Source organism: Streptopelia decaocto, assembly GCF_964273445.1.
Source record: "Streptopelia decaocto genome assembly, chromosome: 2".
NCBI lineage: Eukaryota > Metazoa > Chordata > Aves > Columbiformes > Columbidae > Streptopelia > Streptopelia decaocto.
Genome location: NC_138655.1, coordinates 64,720,923 through 64,744,434, shown reverse-complemented (window position 1 = coordinate 64,744,434; position 23,512 = coordinate 64,720,923). Strand labels below are relative to the sequence as shown.

General features: G+C 38.9%; 1 protein-coding gene across 1 annotated transcript in view; it reads left to right on the top strand.

Annotated features, from left to right (window-relative positions):
- TMEFF1 (transmembrane protein with EGF like and two follistatin like domains 1) overlaps nt 1–23,512 on the top strand; it is a 128,035-nt gene that overhangs the window by 51,337 nt on the left and 53,186 nt on the right. The window lies entirely within an intron of this gene.

Here is a 23,512-nt window from a genome sequence, read left to right as displayed (position 1 = left end):
ACCATCCACTTGGCAATTATTCTCATGAAGCACTCACTATTAGCACAGGGTCTGATTCGAAGACTAGGATTAGGTTTTAATTCTGAGCCAGGAACTTCTGAAGAACATCATTGTTTCCTCTTAAGAACATTATAATTTCCTTTTAGATCCTTAGACCTTTAGAGAAGCATCTCATTCTTCAGCCAAGTATCTCTGTTATTACTCGTCCTGAGCAAATGCCATTTACACTGAATTGTATGCTAACTTTCTGATTTAAGGAACATACATTGCAGACACAGAACCTTGTAACAGAGGTCTAGATTTCACTGGAAAACTATAACCAGTCTATAAACAATAACCATATATTCATTGGGGAGAAAATGCTAAATGAAATTGTATTATTTTACTGGAGAACAGGTTTCAGCATTAATTAATTTGGATTTAGTACATGTGCAATGGAAGACTGCTCTACATCAGACACAGTGAATATTGAATTATTTAGATGGGGTCAAATTACAAAGCATTGTGATAATTTGTAGTTCTTACTTGTAAATTAGTAGACTTCTTAAGCTTTTCAAGTAGTGTGCAAACCACTTCAGCCTTTTAATAGTGATGACCTGTGCTTCTTTTAACTCCTGGACTTTTGAAAAGGGCTTAGTTGTTTTGTTTGTTTGTTTGTTTTTTATTTTGTTTTGTTTTTGTTGTTTGTCTGTTTGTTTTTTCACCTGAATTTTACTAGTGTGGTAAGAAGTATTCTCAGATGAAATATGTTTGTGTTCCTTTTTACTTTTTCCTCAATTTCTGCCTCACTGTCTTTTCTCAGCTGTACTGTTGTGGGCATGGAAGTAAGTGTAGGTGCTTTCTCAGAGGTGGGATACTGTTTTTTCTCCTTCAGAGGATGAGGGGGAGGGAAGAGGGAAGGGAAAAGGAGAGACATATTTGCTTTTCACCTCTGCCTATGGAGGCTTGCTTTTGTTTCCACATTTGGCTAGACAAAAGAAAAAATGGAGTTCAAGGCCAAACATCTTAGGGCCTTTAAAATGGTACTATTGATTTGTACTTCACTTGACATATGTAACAATACATGCGGAGCAGGCAGGGCTCTCATCCTACCTCAGAGAGACTGGAGCACTTTTAGACTCTTTTTCTCAGACCTGAGCATCCAAGATACTCTCAGTGGTATCCACCCGTATATTTTTTAACGAAAACTCGGTCCAGCACCCATCCCAGAATGCTAAATATGGAAATAATTGTTACCAAGATGTCAAATATATTCCTACTGTAAGTGGCTACAGCTTCCAAATTTGGCTCAATGACTTACTGTTTTAGTCAAGTTTACTTCTAGGATAGGATCTTCAAACACTCATCATTCTTTTTTAACTTGAAGTCAATGGGAGTGAGCCAATGCAGAGCTCTTGAAAATCCAACTGCAACCCAAAGACAGATTAATACTGAAGTTCTGCCCTAATAGAAAAATACAAACAATGAAATTAATTGTTGGACACTTAAAATGTTCCCCAGTACTTCCTAACAGAAAGACTAATAAGTGATTTACAGTTCAAGGAATGCAAGTATCTACAGTGGGTTGTTTTTAACACCAGGGTTACAGAATATAGCTAGAGATGCAACTTCATTTGGATGACAACAGTGTGATTATGCACATTACTATTTGGGAGGGAAATATGTTTAGTTTATTTTGCTTTTTTCACTTGTTTCTCCTATTTTGGGAATTCCTAGCGCCGCAGAAAATCGACTTCTCAAACAATCTGATTAATATAAAGAAAACAAGCCTGGCAAATTCTTCCAATTAAAAAAAAAAAAAAAAAAAACAAGGAAAGGAAACTTAAGAATGAAATAAAAATGTGAGGAGACAGTGGTGCAAGAAATCATGCCAGATGGAGCATTTGCCCAGCAGTTTGCTCAGTCAAAAAGAAAGGTAATATTTATTTCAGTACTTTTAATTGACTCCCATTGTTTCTATGCTGACTTTACAGCACAGATCCTGTAGTCTTTTGGTTTGCTGTTGCTTTGGGATATCTAGGTATGCTTCTGCAGCAATCTGGTCTTTTTGAAAGGACACTGCCTCTGGGCAGGGGTAGCTGGGGGTCGCTTTGGGGCCCAGAGGTTGAGCTGTGTTCCATTTGCTGCAAGTTGTCTGTCTGAGGTGGGGACCAACCTCCTCTTCTGTGAGATTTTTTTGCCTTAAGGTGACTAGGTAGTCATGTCCCAGGCTTTCACGGGCATCCCCTCTTTTTTTTTTTTTCTTTTTTTTCCCCCAGATCCCATCTGTTTCATCCTTAATGTATTGTGCATCCTTTTTCCCCTCTCCCTAGATTGCTTTAACAGGCTTCAACATTTGCTTCTGTGGGGCCCAGTGTACTACCAGCCTGTTGCTCTGTTTGCTTTCTTCCTTTGCTGTGTCATAGGCTGCTCAGCATGTGATGGGGCAGGTGGCAGTATGTCTTCTAGTGGGAAAGTTAACCACTGCCATGCTCACAGAGGGAAAGCCCCTATTGGAGAATGAGGGGAAAACATAAAGGATGCATTATTTTTTTTTCCTGATAAACTGTCATGGCATTTTATTTTAATATCTCTCCCATTATTCTACAGTTACAGTTGAAGAGACATTGCTTATTTTATTCCCTTTGTCTGCAGGCACTTACAACTCTTCAGAAAATTTACCTCTGGGCTAAGAGAGGTTTATGGCAAGGATCTCATACAGCTTCATTTAGGGTTCCTTTTTATACCAAGAAAATCTCATAGAACCACCTGTCCTACTGTATAATATTCTTTGACCCTTCTGTCTTACAATTTTAAATCATACTACAGTTGCAATAGTAACTTAAATTGAAAAATGATGCTGGGAAAGTATCTTCATTGCTTATGGGAAGTGGTTTCGTTTCAATCATTTGTAATATAATACCGATGACACGTTTTGATGGATTTTATATATATGGAAGCTTTTCTGTGTAGTGCCTCAAATACTGAAATTCAGTACAAGGATTTGTAAACTTAAGGACTCTAAACTTCAGACCTGTTGTCTGAATTTCAGGAAAACATGGTCTGGGTCACATTTGCTGCTTATTGTTACATTTCAGCTTTGTGTATAATAGCTGCCTGCTTCTCCTTCGATCCTTCCCATTAGTTTTATTACATATAAAATCCTTAGATAGCGTATTCAGCTTAGAATGTGATGACATATGACCCACATGTGTCACAGATGGCACAGAGATATGTCCCTGACACTGGAGGTGGTGAACACTGAGGGAACCCGGAAGGCTAGAGGAAAGTCCAGCTGAATTCCTTCTTTCCCATGTCAGAAGGAGAGACAAGCCTTATTTACTATCACCTGCATCATTAAAATGCTGGAAGAATACTTCGATCATACTGTGTTTATCTGTGGATAAAAGGAAAATTTCACTTTATCATTCTTGTCAACCAGACTCCCTTTTAGAAAGATGAAATATAGAGGAAATTTGACTTGCATATATAAGTGCACAGATGTTTCCTTAAATACACGTTCACCTACTTCTAAGGAGCATCCCTTCTTGGAACGGACTAAAGTAAAACTTCAGTATTCCAAAAACTATTCAGATACATGCATCAAGGGAACTATAAGAAGATGGGGGCAGACTTTTTAGCAGGGACTGTTGAAATAGGACAAGGGATAATGGTTTTAAACTAGAGAAGGGGTGATTCAGACTAGACATGAGGAAGAAATTTTTTACAATGAGGGTAGTGAAATGCTGGCACAGGTTTCCCAGAGAGGTGGTAGATGCCCCATCCCTGGAGACATTCCAGGCCAGGCTGGACGGGGCTCTGAGCAAACTGATCTAGTTGAAGATGTCCCTGCTCATTGCAGGGGGGTTGGACCAGATGACCTTTGAAGGTCCCTTCCAACCCAAACTATTCTATGATTCTGTTTATTTGTCTGCTTTTTGTAATGTCATGTCAACATAAGGCACAATACTGGAAGAAGAATGCAAGTGTCTGCACTTTTGCTACAGCCCATAGCAAGGATCTCAGCCTGAGCTGGGGAAACCAGTGGAGCTGGAAATCCAGGGAGGGTTTTGTCAGGGCTCCTGGTGGGGAAGATGTGGGAAGATCAGGGAATATACCGTCTGCCTGTCATGGGTCAGATCAGATGTGTCTGACTGAAATGGTCAATAGCTTAAGTAAAAAGCTTGTAGATCTGAGCTACTGGACTGGGGATTTGAACAGTAAAAGAAACAGTGTGGTGTTAGCTTGAATGTTGTTCACCTCCAGAACCAAATTAACTACCTGAGTTCCTTTTGGGAGGGAGCCAAAATGCTGCCCAAGTTATGACAGGTGGAGACCACAAAGCAACATGGATTATATCCCTGGAAATGACTCCTTTTCTTCTTTCATTTCCATGCCGAGAAAATGCTTTTCTCAGGGTTGTGCTGAGTGGTGAGTATGGACATGGCTAGGAGCTGGGAGTACACTTAGTAGAACAAGGATAGAAATAGCGGTTTGGGGTTTTTCTTAATCTCAGGAGGAAGCTAAACGGCCTTTTTAGAGAATGCAAGACTCTTAGTGGACAGAAACACAAATTGCGTAGGATAATTTAGAAGATTGTTCCTTTAAATTCGGTTTGAGACACAACGCTTTAAGACTTTGCAGTAGTTTTCTGAAAAGTTTTTCCTCTTTCTCATTCAAGAATACTGGATAATAATGTTATTATCTACATGGTGATTTTCACCCAAATGTCTGTAATTGCTTTACAGATGTAAACATCAGAAATCTCATTGTATAGCAGCTGCAGAAAAACATGCTGAAGTTTGTTACATGTTTACGAATATCTTTGAAAAGGAAAAAATCTGTGTTTGGACTCAATTTTTTCTACAGAAGAACCAGATTTGAAGTTTTCCTTTTGGTTTTGTCATCTCTGAACTTTTTTCCATTCTGCTGTGTCCTTTTTGTGATAATGGACCAGACAGCACACATTATTAAAAAGGCAGGGTGCACTCTAGATTATATGGTGGCATAATAATGTTCTCTGGTTTATTCTTTGTTCTCCTCCTAATAATTCATAACATTCAATTTGCTTTTTTTTTTTAAATCACTGTTAAGTGCGGACCCCACATTTTTGTTTAACTGTCTATTATAATGTCAGCATTTTGTTCTTAAATGGTAATAAAATTCTCAGGACCTCTCTCTAATATATATGTGCATGGAAAGTTGTATTTTTCTCCATATGGATTATTTAACATTTATCTGGATTGAATTACATCAGCCATTTTATAACACAGTCACTCGGTCTCACGAGGTTTCTGCAACGTTTCTGTTAGCTGTCTTTTTTAGCACCCTGAGTAACCTGATACTACCAGAAAGTCTTTTCACCTTAGTGTTCATACTCTTTTCTGATCATTTATGAAAAGACTGAAGAACAGGGCTTGAACACAGACCACTCCTGGACTCCACTAGGGACATCCCTCTGATCTGAAAAGTGACTGTGCCCTAATGTTTCCTTTGCAGTAGCCAACCCTTTCTCCATGTAATCACTCTTTGGTGCATTAGCTTGTTTAGCGTTTCTGATGAAGGCCTTTATCAAATGCACATTTAGGCATCTGAAGATCTCCCTCATCCACCTCCTCCGTTAGTCCTTTAAAGGATTCCAGCAGGTTTCTGAGGCAGAGATCTCTGTTGCAAAGTCAAGTTGGCTCTTCCACAGCATACCTTTTTATTTTTTTTTTAATTATTTATTTGTTTGGTGTTTTGTTTTTGTTTTTTTTTTTTTCCTGCTATTCTGTTTTCCGCTAATTTACCTGGAAACACTCTACAGGAACCCTTCAGAAATTAGGAAACTGAAAGTTTACCAGCCATCCGGTGCCAGGCTTTTGTGTATGAGGAGGGAACCTGAACCTCTCACCGTCTTCACAGTAAACGCTGACAGAAAGCAGCTGTTTAGTTCTTGTTGCATTTTTCTCTTTTCTAAAGGCTCTTTCTTGCTCTTTGAGCATGGACTGTCAGCCATTGCATTTGTAGAAAGTGCCTTCCACATGACTGTGGTCTTCTCAGGCTATTGCAGTTTTAGATATATTAAATAATGTTTAAAAATTCTTAATGCTACAATTTGTGGTTTCCCCATTGTTCTGTCATATACACTGTTCTGGATCATGTACAGTCTACAGGAGGGATCCTCGCCCAAAGGGCTTTGGATCTAAAATAATATGAAATATAACAACCAGGTATAAAACCAGTATTCATTTCCATTTTATCTTTCCATGACTTGTAAAAGTCCCAGGGGATTTTTGGAGGGTTAAATCATCTGACTTTTCACTCAGACTAGAGGGCATAAGCACTTGTGGCCACTTCTGCAGCCATGAACCCCTGGTTATCAAGACTGTGGGGCTGGTTAGGGAGCACTGAGAGACTCTTTTGCATCCTGTGCTCACATTTCTTCCTTAAGCAGTTGAGACTTGTCTGGGGCACTCACTCAAATGCAGAAGCTGGAAAGTTTATATTAAGGATCAATCCCACTCACACACCAGAAAAATGCAGTGTTTCGTTTTTATCATAGAAAGCATTAAAAGCTATGGACTAGAAAGCAATTGCAAAAAGGTGCTAACATAATATATTAATAAAGTAGTTTAAATCTAAATAAAACAATAAAAAAGTTGCAATATTGAATGAACATCATTCAAAGAATCCTCTTCAAATGCCACTAAAAAAATCAGAGCACGTGACCTTTAAGATCCTTTAGGAAAAATTTGAAATGTCAGACACAGGAAGCATAAATGCCATAATGATGAGGAAAGGGTGTAAGAATTACAATATTCAGGTATTCTGAAAGAAAGAAAATACTCCCATGATGACTGAAGCAATGTTTTAGTATCTGTGTTTTGTACTATGTTGCACAGGCTTTTGCTTTCGCAGACCATTAAAGAGATAGATCTCAAATGAAGATGCAGGGAAGAGGAAGGGAAATGTTACATTTATTTTAGTAACTTGTTTAAAGAATTGTTTGAACCATATATAATAGGTGAAAAAAAGGGCTCAAGAGACAGAGAATGCCACTGTCTTGCTGCTCAGATAAAGTAACTTGTGCTGGACCTGGGCAAGAAAAGTTGTTTTCATTTCTGTAATACATACAAATCTTATCAATACCAGCATAATCTTTACCTGCGCATGTAGAAAATATAAGACACTCTATTTGTAGTCAGTGTTTCCAAAGACAGAACTAGTGACCCATCATTGCTTGTAAGTTTGAGGTTACAAGAAGTAGACTCATGCTGCATAATTGCATTTTCATATAATTGCTTTTTCTCTTTAGATTTGTTGCCATCTTTATTCTCTACCTTTGTTTACAATAAGAATTGATCCCCTAGTTGGTCTAAAACTGTAGGGTAGCCTACAACAACCTATAATCCAATTTTTTACAGTTTTTTTATTTATTTACTTTAAAAACATTATATTTACTTTTTACACATTCTAAATGTGAATGGTACTTTTTGCAATACCCACCCAGACCCAGTTTCTTCTCCAAAGGGTCAGCTGCCAATGTGTTCCAAACTAAATACAAGTTCCAGGTTGAAAGCTGACCCTAAGTCACTGTGAAAACTAGAAAATGAGATGGCAACTCTTAGAAGAGAAAGATAAGAGTTGAGCAAAGAAAGAATATAGTTGGGATTGCTCACAGATAAAATAGGATAAAATTTCCTCACCCACAGTGATAGGTTTTAAATTGTTCATGCGTTCTACACAGTGCTTCTCAAAGATTAACTTTTCAGCCCGTTTTGTTTATATCTTACATTTTAATGCTAGCAATGAATTATGGATCTTTTCAGTCATCTTAATTATGCAAGATCATAGTTATGAATGAAGATGTGACACTGTCAAAGTTGGTGTTTTTTTTCTGTATATACAAAATAGGGAAAATGCACATAGCTTCACAACAGAGTTGGAAACAGAGAGAGGAACATGAGGAACTTTGAAGCTGATCACTTAGTCTTCCAGTTGCATTATTTTAAAGGTCCTTTCCATCCACTGGAGGATGTGGTCCAGCTGAGCAATGCAGTGTGACTGGGGTTAATCTTCTGTGGTGAGAAGAAAGAAATGAATAGGATAAGGAAAGAAAACACATTTCTTTGTGTCTCTCTGGGGGTTCACACTTTCTGAGTTAGTTAGAAATGGTAAAGTTCAGTCCTGTGTTCCTTCTCCCCTGAGTGCTGAAGGACTGGTTCCAAGGCAGCTTCGGTTCATGTGTTCGGCATAGGAGCTGCTTATTGTTCTCGGCACAAAACCATGGCTCAGACACATAAATACAGTGAGACAATCTTGGAAATCTGCAGTAGGGTTTTGCATAAATGTATCAATGAGTGTCATATGATGGCATTCGACACAAAGCATTTGGTCTTCACATTAATGTGTTGGTTAATGGCTGTTTCAAAAGTCTGCATGAAGTTCTAAATGCACAAAAATTTGTAAAATTGCATGGCACCAGCAAAGGACATTATAAAAGACTCATGCTGTTCTAAACAGCAAGTGCTTCTAGCCCGCTCTTTTCCCCCAAACCTTCTAAAAGCACCCAGCTGTGAGCCCTTTTAATGAAAGTCTAAAGTCTAAATTTAAAATAAAGATGTTAAATTTATGGTTTGAAATCAATTTTTAAAAGATTACACGGCCACTAAGCAATGCTGAAAACTCTTATTATGTGGGGCAGCTAAGAGCAACTACTGAAGCCCTCCCAAGAGATTTTCTTATTTATTGGTAATGCCTGCTATCCTTTTTCTGACTCTTTTCACTGCTCTTCATTATCTATTCTTTTTTGTATTTCGATCTAACTGAGTTACTACTTACCTTTCTTTTGAAATTCATGTTCTGTTTTAAAGTCCTGCGGACATCTTTGCTATTACAGAGTACATATTAATGATATTTTTGATGTCCTGCAGTGGCACAATAGCAGATTTATGTATTTGATATCTTAATGTTTCAGACAGCCTTGTGTTGACAGAATGTTTTTCCATAGTCACCAAATCACCAAGAGACTTGCCACAAATCAGTTTTTGTGGGAAACCTGCACAGAGTGACAAGAATTTAACAAGGGTAGAAAGCTGATAAAGTGACTGCATAATTGCCCATCAGTATCAGGTATGATCTATTTATAAAAGCCATGTACTAAAAATAAGACTTAGCCACATTTCTTGGCATTTCTTTGTAGTAATTCTAAAATGTCACTGCTGTGGAAATGTGACTTCTCTGTCCCTAAACAATCTCATCTGTTTATAGTAGTTTTTGTGACTTTTTAGTATTCTAAAGGTATGTCAGCTATGTCTTCAGATTGCAAAGAGCATTCTGAAAAAAAAAAATACCACACAGCAGATATTTCAAATGTCTTCATTCTGTGCAAAGGGGGCCAAGGTAGGGTGCAGACTTTGTCTTTAGGATTTAAACACTGAATTACAAAATCACAGAGAGTCACAGAATGGTTGGGGTTGGAAGGGACCTCTGGAGATCATCTAGTCCAACCCACCTGCTAAAGCAGGTTCACCCAGAGCAGATCGCACAGGAATGTGCCCAGGCGGGTTTGAATGTCTCCAGAGAAGGAGACTCCACAGCCTCTCTGGGCAGCCTGTTCCAGTGCTCTGACACCCTCAAAGTAAAGAAGTTTCTCCTCATGTTCACATGGAACTTCCCGTGTTTCAGTCTGTGCCCGTTGCCCCTCATCCTATCATTGGGCATCACTGAAAGGAGTCTGGTCCCATCCTCTTGTCACCCACCCTTGAGATATTTATAAGCATAAATAAGATCCCCTCTCAGCCTTATCCAGGATGAACAGACCAAGCTCTCTCAGCCTTTCACTTCTAGAGTGTCTCTGGCACCGTTTTGGATTGCAGAAGGGAGCTCCTTCAGCCTGTTCATGGGATCCTGTGAGCCACTTGGCTTTAAAGATGTGCATTTAGTGGCCCCAAAGGCCCCAGTCATTTTTCATAGAGCATTGTGCAGGCAGAAGCAGAGACTTGGAAAGAAAGAGGTGGCCCATGGGCTCTGAGAAATTTCTACAGAAAGCCTGCATCTTGGAACCATCTGCAGGTGTTTTATCTGCTGTGACAATCTGTGAAAGTTCTTTTTTAAAAAAAAAATTCATACTGACATGTGCAACTGATCTTTGAAGTAGCTACTGAGTCAATACATGGCTCTAGATGAATTCAGAGGCCTTGTTTTTCCCCCCACCTAGTATAGCAAAAATAGAAACAAACTGATCATTTGAATAATGTATGGAGGATTCCAATGATATATACAATTAAAATTTATTATTAGTGCATGTATTTAACTAGAATCTTCTTTTATATAGTCATCTCCACTATTGACTGAACAAGCTACTGGGGTGTACATTTTAGTGCCAGGACCTGCAATATTAGTCTGTGTTCCAGTACATAGTGTGGTTTCCCATCTATGAAGGTATAATGTGATACATTAGGTCCATTTTCATACTTCTATGTAATTCTTTTAGGCTATGATGTGGAACTATAGAAATGCAATATAGTCACCATGATGGCATTAATAATGTATTAATAATGTTACATATTTATTGAGAATTTCATACCATTATTGTATGAGGAATAAACACCCAAAATATAAAGAAGCTGCTAAACAGTTTACCTTAATGTTTAAAGATACACCAGCTATATGTGTTAATTGAATAGCTAGTTAGGATGGTGATAAAAAATGTTATGTTCTTCTTGTTGAACCTGTTTTAAGTAACCAGTAAACCTAAGCAGATTTTATTATAGGAAGTATCCCAAAATAACTGGAAGGTTTTGCAAAGTACTACCCTGCTTTGTCATAGGCCAAGTAAAAGCAGAGCATAATGCAATTTAAGAATGAATTCCTGATTCTCTTCCATATTTAAGACATTCCAGTGCTTATCAGCTGCAAGTAAGAAATCGTTGGAAAGCATATGGCATCTGTTGCACACCGCATCATGTGTTTCAGTAACAAGAAAATTGCAAAACTGGGGGAGGAGCCTGGGTATGAAAACCCTTTTGCCCGCCTATAGCAGATGGTCAGATTTCTAATTTAAAATTTTCTTGGAGTTTTGGCACACTGCCATCTGTCTCCACAGCTGCAACAGTGCAATAACTCTGTCATCTCTCTTAGAAAATGTTTCTTGAGAGTAAATTTAATGCCTAGCGAAGTGTTGAATTTACAGCTGCTGGGAGCAGAATATAATACGTAAGAGTTGGCCGTGAGGCCCTGCTGATTTCCCTCACCTGGTTACAAGTAAGTTTGTGTTTGTATGAACTGTTGTGAATAGCGTTAGGGAGTTGGAGGGAAAATGTTTCCAGTTGCTTGTTTTCACAGGACCTTCAGTAATCCTGTGTACAAAGAATTGATCAGCAGTGTCAGTGGAAATCTTGCATGAAGAGCTTGATTGAGCTTACAGAAAACACTCATAATTATTATAATTGCAAGAAGATTATTTTCTGTAAGTTTTTTCTTTGTCTCAGCTCTGTCAGTCTCTATTAACATTGAAAATACTAGTGCAGAGGGGTGGTTGTAATGATAAATACCTTGCCAAGTGTTCAACCCATCAATCTGCTAAGGTATTCAGTTGGAGGTGGTGTCCCACCTCTGCAGAGCTTCCAAAACAGTTTTCAGAAGTGTCACTGAATGGGTACTTGTGGCATGCAAAATACTTTACTGATTTTATCTGACAAAGCCAAGTCAGACTTTTCCAGAGAGAACATGGGTATCAGGGTCTACTAACTGAATTAGATTTGAAATTTGATTCTGGGACAATGATCTTCCTATCCTACGATCACAATCTGAATTGTCAAGTTTTACATGTAGTCTGTGTTGCAATAGCATAGAGCATTTATTTCAGAAATTCATGTGTAAGTTGGGCTGGGTCTTCCACTTTTGTAAACTTAGAAATAAGATTGATGACAAGTTTACAGTTTCCAGATCTTGCAAGTCTATCAAAGTCTTTGTTACCCTCATCACCTTCAGATGACAGGTGACTTGCTGGCATTTTTGGAAAATGTCATTTGGATACTCTGGATCCAGTTTCTGCCTGCACAGGCAAGAGCTGCTTGACAGTGGGAGAAATCACAGAGCAGAAATCCTTTTCCTCACACCCTCCAAAAGACAAAGTCCTTTCTGAAAAAATGGTATCTATGTTTGATTTGAGCCCGACTTATCCTCTTATTTGTCACTTTGCCTCTCTATCTCACTCTCTCTAGGGCAAAACACACCCCAAAAGTGTGTTCAGGCTCCTCTGTCTACCTGTGTGTTGCTGCTCAAGAGCCAACCCCATACAACATTGTGTTTCTGAATAAACAAGAGCTTTTCCCAGCAGGGCTATGAGACACGTTTCTGGATTTGCATGGTGCTGTCTGCGTGAAACTCTATCACAGCAGCACAGTTTGAATTCTGAGCAGCGATTATCAGCTATTTGAATACAGCAAATGAGTCCTACAAGCTGCACTAATATATCAACATAGCTCTTTAGTTAACATTAGTAGCCTTAGTGAGTTAGTATTCATTTTTCTCCCACTTTTTAAACGGAGGGGCAAGTACTCCCTAAATCTTTTCTGTGTGCTCTGCTTTTGGTGATCATAATGATTTTCTAAGTGTGGTATTGAACATATTTATTGAAGTGAAGGTGATGAGAGTAAGGAAAGATAACCTTGTGGCAAAACAATTGGACAAGGACAAGTTCTGTTGTGGCATCCTGCCTTGGCCTTGTGTTGTAGCCTTGGATAAATCATTTTATCGCTCTATACTTTTCTTCCTCAACCACTGAAATGGACACGATCATATCTAATTTTTATCACATTTGTATGACTTCTCTGCTTATGCTGTAAGAAATGGACTGGCTCTCATCTGTGTCTTTCAGAAGGGAGATATGATCTTCACTGCAGCCTCTAGCTATTACTATATTTCACATAGCTGTTAATGATAATGACTGGAAGTGATGAGTAATGTTTAAATTCTAAGATATTTAGAGGCCACATTTTATAGTTCTGCTATCAAATCATCTTGCAGACAGCAGCATTTTCCCCTTAGAGAGTGAATAATTAAGAGTAGATTAATACACTAACAACTTATTTTCAGATATTTTCTGCTGCTTTTAAGGGAAAGTTTCAAATCTGAAGAATAAACAGTGCCTTAAATTATTTCTCACTGTAATTCTATGCATTTGTGCCAAATAGACAGAAGCCCTAATCAAGTTAATTATTATTTGCTTAAAAATCAGGTCATCAAAAAATTGCTTGTGTCCTTGATCCTACAAGCACTTAAAGGCATCCTTAATCTTACACATGATAACTTCCTTTTAGTTTATTTAGATTGCATAGATGCTCAAGGTTAAGTCTCTGCCCAGGCATTTATAGGATTGGAGCCTCAGATTATGTGTGCTAAGTGGCAAAACACCATTTCAAATAGAGTTGTTCCTCATCGAAAACCATTTTGTAGAAAATAGTATTTTTCTAGAAAATTCACCAAAAGCCACCTATTTTCTTGGTTTTGTAGCTGAGAATGAAAGGACTTTGCATTCCAGATAGTTTCCTTTTTCTTCTGAATAAGTCTAAAGGAAAAATGTTGGGATAAATGGAAAAGTGGAAGGGAACAAGAGTAGCATAGGAGCCAATACTGAACACGGAAAATATAATTACAGAAAATACTGGGTTAGGATTGTGTGTATATATATATATTTTGCATTTGTAATGTATTTCTTTTTTTCCCATGAAACATACAATTTTTGGCAATCATTTATACTCTGTATAACATGCAGAGTGTGCGTAATAACCGGAGTTGTGCTGTATAAGCTATGTCAGTATGGTGTTGGTTTATCCCCAAAGGTCCATGAAAACCTACTGGATTCCTCTAGTGTTTTCCCTTATTCTTGAGAGATTTTTCATTAAAAAATAAAAATAAAAATTGGAATTTATCTTAAAGCTTTCAAAATAAGTCACAAGGAAATGGCTCCCAGGAGGACAACGCATCCCTAAGTATATTAGTTGATCACCAGGGTTGCTATTCCCCAGCTACAAACACAGCTGCCTGTGGAGCTCTAAAGGATCAAGTCTCAGCTGCTCTTTCAACATGTCTCTGACACTGGAACCACAAGAAGAGTAAGGGAAAAGGAAAGAGGTGAGGTTAATGAAGCATTTATAGTTAACTTTAATTTCGCAGCTCATGAAATATCTTTAAAGTGAAGTAAATCAAACAGTAAGAAGCCAAGCAACTTCCACAACATTTCTTGAGAAAAATGTAAATCGATGTACAGAGCCTGAGTCTCTCTTCACATTCGGATTTCCAGACCGCTGAAGTCAAGCACGTGCTTACGTGACCTTGAGAGCGAAGAAAATGTATGGGCTTTGTGGTAAACTAAGATACTTCTGATGTGCTCAAGCTTTTACTGAATTCAGCTCTTAAATAATGACAAAAAACCTCATGATCAGGCCCTTTTACTGCTCCCCTTATTATTGCTCACAGAGACTAAGGCTCCTTTTTCTGACAACAGCACAGAGCTCTGAAGGCAGCAATGGAGGAGGAAAGATGACTGAAGTGGTGGTAGAAAGGCTACATCTTCTTTGCACCAGAGCGCTGTTGACACCAGGGCTTGTTTCTCTTCTGCTGTAGAAGAAGTTGAAGTGAGGAGCAGAAAACAGGAGCTGTGCTTTTAGCACCATGGTGAGGTAGATCCATCCTCTACCTGTAAACAAATCCTGTTATTCTGGAAGCTCAATAAAGCATTTTACTTCTATTCCAGCTCTTGATCTTGCAAGCTAGTCCCTAAACTAAAGCAATGCCTTCAAGTTTTGTGCCAGGAATGGGATCAAAATTTGACCAATATAATCTTGCAATTTAGAATCAACCTGAGTTACGTGTGTCACCTACAGATCAGAGAAGAAATTCCCTGCAGTGTTTAAGGAAGCTAATTAGTTGTTTCGATGTTGGTTTGTAACAGTTTTATTTTGCATTGGCCTTCAGGTTCTTCAGGAGTATAAATGAGAGCTCTGGTGTTCCGGAGTGTTTGAACAGCTTGTTATTCCTCTACGGGCATCAGAAAATAATTGTCAGATTTACTTTATGAACAGGACTAAAGAGTTCACCTTGGTTTGTAATTGACATGGAAAGACACCTTTCAGGATGAGGATTCATTAGCCAAAACTATAGCTTCTATGGGGGGGGCAGTATGCTTACCTCTGTTGTTCTTATGTGGGCAATGATGCTAGAAAGCAAGTTAAACTCCCGAATTTGGGGGCCAGGGGAGAGAAAAGATCTAACAGCCTTAGCAAGTCACTTGAAAATGTTTTGGATATTTGATCATCTATTTTTCAGACTGAGAGACAGAGCAAGTAGGTGCTAAGGGAAGAAGGACAAATAACATTTTCCCACTGACTGTAGTTGCACATGCTGCACAACTATCAGGAATTAATGGTATAATTAATGCAAATGAAAAATTTAGTAGGAGTCCCACCAGTTGAAAAGGGCTAGCAAAGTGTAAGAACACTATTTTTAAAGCTATCGTATCAGAATGCATTCATTTGTATAGGTGTCAGCATTCAGCAGCACAAGTTACCCAGTATCCTGAAAAGTCCATGTGTTTAGAAGTGTCTACATGATCCAAGTCTAAATTTCCAAGTCTCAATATCCAAGGAGCATAACAGTGCCATGAGTGGAAGACAGTCAATGACCACTTACTTGCACGTGTTTGTGAAAAGAAACACATTGCATGTGTTTGTGGTTTTGATGCATGAACCTTGTCTCAGTGTAGGTTCCTCCAACTCCTCCAATTAGCATGACTTTGGACCCCTCTTCTCCAAGCAGCCACTGATTTTTCATGAACTTGTAAAAAGCACATGGTCCCAGGCCTCTGCTGCTGCCAGATTTGGCTGGAATTACCCAGTGAGTGCAAAAGTTATTGGGAGAAACCAACAGAGACGCATTTGGAGAGCTGCTGCTCTTGCACAGCCTTGGTTTCCTTAGAAACTAAAGATTGATAATACATGTTGTAATCAATCTTGCTGTAAATATGCATGATTCTTTTCTAATATTTTATTTTAATTTCATGTAAAAATATGCAGTGACATACTAACTTATTTATGACAACCCTGCATAATCATATTCAGGAATTTTTTCTAGTAAGACAGACACTGCTTTGTAAGCAATTTCAAAGTCAGTGTCCTGGATAGCTGCTAGCAGAAAAGCACACCAGACCTGCGTTCTAAAGGCTGGATGGCTGTACCACCTAAATCCTGCTACAAAAGTGTTTATGAGAGAGAAAACCATTTCAAGTTTTCACGGCATGTTTCCCTGTCTCCAGCCAATTGCACAGCTAGTCATTTTGTACCATTCGCTGAAATACTTACCTACAGATTATACATAATTTCTGAAATATTGTCAAAGCTTTTAATATAACAAAAAGGTGCCTTATCTTTCTCCACAAATACATTTTGTGGTTTTTTTTGCATGATGGGAACAGAAATGCACCATGGGCTGAATCCAATATTTTGACAGAGCTGTCATCCAGACACTCATCACTAAGACACTTTCCTTACTTTTTTTCACACTGAATAGAGTTAGTTTGAAGCGCACTGGTAATGTGAATAATTGCAGTGTAGGAGACTTTCAGGTTCAAAGCCAATCTCGTTACCTTGCTGTGTGAGTGCTAGTTGTTCAAATTTACTGTGGTTTCCTATTGTGTACAAGAATACTAATTACTTTACCAGCACGTATGCATTCTGTTTTTCTCAGTTTTAAAAGGAGACTAGAAATGTAACAGTATAATCATCCTAGGTAAAATGGACAGCACTGAAGCAATCAAATGTTAATGCAGCCTTGTAAAAGTAGTTTTAGGGAAATATTTCAAGCTTTATTCACTCAGCTAGCATTCCCAAGAGCCAAAGTACAGCTTTCTTTTTCTGCACAATTGAATCCTAAATATTGCATCAAGACACAACAAAACAGGTTTTACTAGTCCTGTAATTTGGCTTAAGATTGTTTTGAAAACAGCCACCCAAGGCATCCATTACTTGACCAATTAAAAAAATGTCTGGGAGTGTCTTAATTCCATTAGACTGCTGTTGTCTGCTCTTTTAGAGTAAATTAATTCAATTATTTTTTCCATATATGTGTGTGTATATATATATATATATATATATATATATAAATGTAGGCTGTTCCAATGAATTGTTTTCTTCTAATGCAACTGTGAAAGAAAATGATACACAGAAAAGACATTTAAATAAGTTTCAGTTAATAAATGTGTCAGTTATTTAAAACTCATATTTGTTTTAGATTGTCCTGTGTTACATATTTTAATTTTCGTCTTTTTGTTCTCTGACTGCTTTTTGAAAGAGCTCTTTTCCTCATTTTTATCCTTCTATTGTCTACAGTCTCCACCTTCTTAATTTCTTGTAAGTTGCTTCTTGCTAAAATGTCACCTCAAATCAATGACAACAGCCGTCACATGCAGTTTCTGCATGGCGTCCTCCTTATCTCTGAATCATTTCCCAGTAGAGTTTGTCTTATTTTCTGTTTTCTTTTCTGAAAAATATACTTTTTCCTATGAACAAGAGAACATGATCCATTCTGTCTTGCTTTGACTTGTTTGACGTGAGGAAGTGTTACTTATTTGGACAAGTAATTACTGACTTTGAGGGTTTTGTCTGCTCTCTTATTCCTCTCCCATAACCTCAGACAACTTCTGAGAAGAAATTCTGAGAAGATTCAACAGATGTAAACTCTACAGTCCAAATTATCATTATTTTTGTAATCCGCAACTGCTGAAATGAATGGGGACAGCAAAAACATATGGATAACCTAATGGAGACACTTTATTAATTACAAAATAAACGGTATTTTCAGGTTTTGTCAATGATACATACTTGTTAGGAAGGTCATAGTCTCTGATGGCACCATAACTCTAATCAATGAAGTGAGAAGGAACACTTGCTCCTTTGGTGGCAGCGGTGAAGCCAGGGATCCTCCTCCACCAAGGGACAGGTGGCGGTGGCTGCTCACTCACTGTCTGCTGGGATGAGCTGTGTTTCAGTGAAACACTTCATGAACATGAGATGAAGAAAAAGCAGGAGTAAATACTAGGTGTTTTTATTCAAATGGCTTCGGTGGCAGGTGTCAGAGAGATTGATGCAAAGCCCGGGGGCTCCGTGTCCCTCGGAACTGTTAGTGTAAAGGTACATGTTTGAACAGCACATGCTGGTTTGTTTTAAAATAAACCATCTTCACACAGGCACAATGCAGGTGGAACAACACTTCACCTTCAGTATTTGGCATATGTTAGGTGAGTTTGGCTCCTAATTTTGCTTTTTGCTAGAGAAACACAGCACAGAAGTTGTGGTAAGAGATGTCTGGATGTGGCACACAGAAGCTGGTAGAAGATAAAAGCATCCTTCTGTGTCCACCATGCAAACAGCCTTTGCTTTCTATCTCCTGCAAAGAACTGAGATGTGCATGTGTCCGTGTGTGTGTCCCTGTTTCACATTTCTGTTGTACAAACTAGAAGTCCAACATATGGTTTCACTGTCTTAAGCCACAAAGTCTCCAGGAAAAAGACTATTCTTAGCTATTCTCACTGTTGGAGGTAGCATGATGCTAGTAAGGGGAATGCTCCTTTCTCCACTGGTGCTTGGTCATTGCTTCTTCAATGGCTCTGCAAATGGGCCTCCCTACTTAAGAGATTTTTTTCCCCTTAAACTTCTTATTTCAACTTGCAAAGCAGAAGTGCCCTGTTTCTGGAATGTTGCTCTGATGTTTTGAAGGGGACAGAGAAAATGTAGTGGATGAGCTGTAAAGAAAGATTGGTTAAGGGAGGAAGCTGGTGTAATAGGAACCAGTGGGGAGCTGAAGACCTGCAATAAAATGGGTAGAAACAAGTTCCATTGTACATGGTTGTAACTTGCATTTATCCGTGAGATTTGTACCCAGTGGCTGAAATGGGAATAACCTATGCTGCCTCACTCCAAACATGTATGCCAGCACTTCGCCAGTGTCAGAACAACTAGATCATACACAGGGACTCCCAAAATTATGCCTCTTGTCCACAGCCTTTGTGTAATGGCTCTGTAAGCATTTCCATGACTTATGGCAGGAATGGCTGTACTGGGTGCACTTTGAAAGAGCAGTGGGATGGGGCCAAGCTTGTAGATTAAGGTGCTAAATGTTTATGTGTAGATGTGTACATATGACCTAAGTGTCTGAACCAATGTCAAAGTCACTCTAGGTATGACACCAGCTGGGATGCTTGTATATCTGCATGGGACTGACAGGACCTACAGGAGAGCTGTGCTGTTTTGTTCTGAGCTGGCAGCTGAACATGAACAGATTTGTTCCGGGGTATCCAAAATATTCCCTGGAGAATCTTTTTTGCAGTTATTTTAGTTAGCTGTGATGTCACTCAAACTCACCTTCATGGTTCAAGTGGGCAGGCTGTGCTTGGGAACAGCTGTCTCTGGGTATCATTTTCGTTGTGGGGCAAAAGGTGTGACTGGCAGATGAAGTTTTATTCAAGGTTTTGATTTAAGACAGAGGCTATTACTGTACTTGTCATGTGAGCAGCTCAGCTTTATAATCCTTAACGGAAAGATTTTTTTTCTTTCCCCATTAAGTTCTCCAGTGATTCCAAAATAATTTGCCAAAACAAGAATGGTTTGCCAAAGCCAAGCCAAAGTCATAAGTCTGACTCCCAAAATCAAGTAGGTTATAGGTTTTCTGCACATTGGATTTTGACTCTCTTCTGTGGTCCCAAGAGCTCACCCAGTCATAATATATCTCCAATATACCTTGTGGGCTCTAACATACCCTTATACAACATAATTTCTCTTCTGAGCCCTTTCCCAAGACAATGTTGACCCACTACATCTGTTTTTACAATTTTGGGGATTCTTTTAACCTTGTAGAGTAGCAGACTCTTGATTTCAGAAAGAGCAAACAATTTGTGGGACAGAAAAGCAGCAGTGAGGTGCCCCACACTGCTTTGCTCTTTCCTTCTAGTGAGAATGGTGCAAGGTGCTCCCCTTCTTGTACCAAACCCATATGTCAAGAAGAAAAGGAGGTAAGGGGGTTCCAGCAGATCCCCTGTTTGCGGGGGATCTGTTTCCCATAAGAAACAGAAAACAGGCAGGCAGGCAGAGATGGTTGTTCCCAGGCACAGCTGAAATTTTAAAGAGGGCCAAATCTGGCAGCACTGCTACTAAACCCACCTGCTCACTTCCACATGGGAAGAGTGTTTTTTGCTTCCTTATATCCATTCATGATTGCTATGTACTATTGCCAATCTGAAGAGAAACTTGAGTTTTAAAAAAAAATTGCTTATGAAGTTACCAGATTTGCCCATCTTAGATTTCATTTTATTCTCAAGGTATCCAGATGGAAGCAACATGTTTGATGTTCTTAAGCCTACAAATTTGATTTCATCTTCAGGTTCAGCATTTTGACACATGTAATTTAGCTATACCAAGAGGTTCACGCCTCAGAGCAATGCATTTTAAGGTCACAGGCAAAAATCCAATCTCTAGCTACTTCTATTGAGCTGTACTTCAAGTTCTCTGAAGTACTACTTTCTGAAAAGCTCTACCTTCTGAAAAGTTCAGCTTTCTGAAAGGCATCAAAATGGAGAAGGCTTTCCCCATTTTTAGTGATGAATCAAATTGTCATAAGGTGAATTCATTTCAAAAGAGGGAAAAAAAAACCAAAAGACCTTGATGTGGGTCTTTGCTGCCATATTTCTGCAGGTTGCTCTGTGCTGGTCAGTCCTCACACCACTAGGAAGTTTATTGGCTGAACAGATATCAGCAAATCATTTTTGATACCTCATTTCAGGTCTTTGGAGATTAATTTTATCATAAATTTGGAAGCCTGATTTAATTGCACTAATTATATTTTCTCCTGGGAGTTGATGGATTACTACTTACCATCTTCTTGCTGTACGTAATAAATCACACTGAGGCTTTCTCTTATTTGTATCTGCTAAAAGTCTAGGAAATTAGTTGCGATAGTCATTAAAGAAACATGTAAGAAATTACCCTAAACCATTTGCTACATGTTTGTACTCTTTTCATGGGTCTTTTCTCACATACGATGATAATGATTCTCTTCTTCTGGAAGTAATTGCAAAAGCTCCATTTTAATTCTCTCTGTGGGGAATCCACTGAAGAAGGAGCATATTTCACACATGTGAGACATTTATGGTTCCTCTTCACATCGCTCTATTAACCTCCATCCTCATCTATTCATTTCTGAACTGAATGCTGTAGATATCGAAGTCATAATGGCCCCCGCACTCCTTGGTACTTGTGATTCCATCAGATGTAATCATGCACATGTCGGACGCTTGATTTTGCAGCTGCTGGAATTTGCCCCTGAACGGAAGGGAGGGATCAGGTGACATCCTGACATGGAATAAAGTTTCTCTGTCACGTTCAAGTGCCAGTCACCAGGATATCTTTTCTTTTATACAGTTTTGGAAAATCATGTTGGCCCCAGGTCTCTGAATGACCTTCTCTGCTCAGCATTCATCTCAGGCAAAAAAGCTTATCATCAGTATTTATTCATTTATGTGCAAAGGCAGTCAAATCCTAAAATTAAGTAACCCTTAGAACTGTGTGCTTTCTGTTATCTTAATTCTTCCTGTGGATTTTTTTTTTTTAATTAAGTCTTTTTTTCTTGAGGTGAGGGGAGCTCACAAGAGCTGCTGCCCCACTCCCCACCCTCATCTTCACTTCTCTTGCTATAGTTTTGTTCTGAAATCTTTCCCTTTCTCACTGGTTTTGCAGCCAGAGCAATAGCTATGTTAGGAACAAATACATCTCTGGTTCAGCCTTGATGTTGAACGCCTCAGCTGGGGACTAGTAGGACACCTCTGGCATCTTTCTCCCCCCACACAGAAAAGTGAGGTACCTCACCCCCTGCCATGGTGAGGATGCTCCTTCCTGGGCAGTCGTGTGTCCTCTTCTCACAAGAGGACGCAGAGGTCAAGGGAAGGTCTGTACAACACCACTTGGCTGCTTGGACATCGTGTACACCCTCAGAATTTCAAGCACAAGTTGCAGCTGCCAAGGGCTTTCTTCTGCCGATTGGAGGTACCGGGTAGGATGCTGTGAAGCACCAAGTCCAGCGAGCTTAGTGGAGTGTTGAGAAATGGGGGCCTGCATCTCTTTATTTTCCTGAGGTGATGAAAACAGGATTTTGAAAACTGCTCATGCTGTAATTTGTCTATCTGGTTACTCCCTTTCATAAATTGATTTTTCTCAAATGCACTATCACCTAAAGGTGGATCCTTCTTTCAGATATGACAATCATTTCCCCTTAATTAATCTTGATAGTTTGTTCATCTTCATGGAACAGATCTTCACGAGAAGGAAAGACACATTTCCTTCAAGAGCAAGTTATGAACACACTAAATTGAAAAGCTGCGATGTTCTGTCACATTAACTTGGTCCCTACAACACCGCACTCGTGTTTGATAAATGGCGACATTAAGAACAGCATTAGAGAACACGTGCACATGGTTGTGATGGCAACCAGGATACCTAACTGCCCATTGTTACACACATTGCCCTCCTCATTTATGTCTTCAGGAATAATGGACATATAGGGGAAAAAAAAAACAAACAATATTTTTTTCATTTTTTTTCTCACAGTTGACAAAATATTTGGATTATAACTGGAGCTTCCATTGGGCTGTAATCCTGTAACTTTAGTGCTATGAAAAAATACATAATTACACTATATTAAATACAGAAGCATATGACACATAGTATAATTTATTACATAAATTATTATATACTTATATATTTATATAAACTATGTGTGTGGGTGTATAATGTTGTGTAAACCCCCAGGAGCAGTTTTCCAGGGTGTCTGTCACTGTCATACCGAAGTGCTGACATTGCTGTGAGCAGGAGGGTGACTGCCTATTTAAGGCTGTAAGTGGCAGCAAGCATTATTTTCTTCTGCTTTTGACCTACCTTTCCCCATCTCTGAATAGCTGCCATTCAGTGCTTTCTTTAACCCCGTTATCTGCATAGGCCTTGCTTATTAAAAGTCACTGTCATTATTTTAAATCACAGCACCATCAATGAATTTCTTCTGTATGGCTATAGTGTCCTGGAGGTTTCTGGCTCAAGACGAAGTACAGACAGGTTTGAATGATATCCTCTGATATCAGGGCAGCCTTAAACAGTGGCAGGGGATTTTTCCAGAGCCCTTAGCGTTATTTTCACCTTTTAATTGCAATTGATAGTAACAGCACCGTTCCCACAAAGCCTGGCAAGGTCACATGTAAGCTAACCCTGACCACTTCCATTATCCCACCAATAACCTCTTTTGCTCTCTCTTTATATAGTTCAAATCAAATACAAGCTTACTGAGGCATGAGCTGCATTTTTGCTCCATATTTCTATGCAGCAGCTAAGACAGAGGGCTCTGGTTCATTACTCCGGGTCCTACAATGCAAGCAAATTATAATAGTTTAAAGACACTCTGGTTTATTTTTAGAAGTTTAAGCGTGTAGGCAAGCCAGGGACTGCAAAACTGG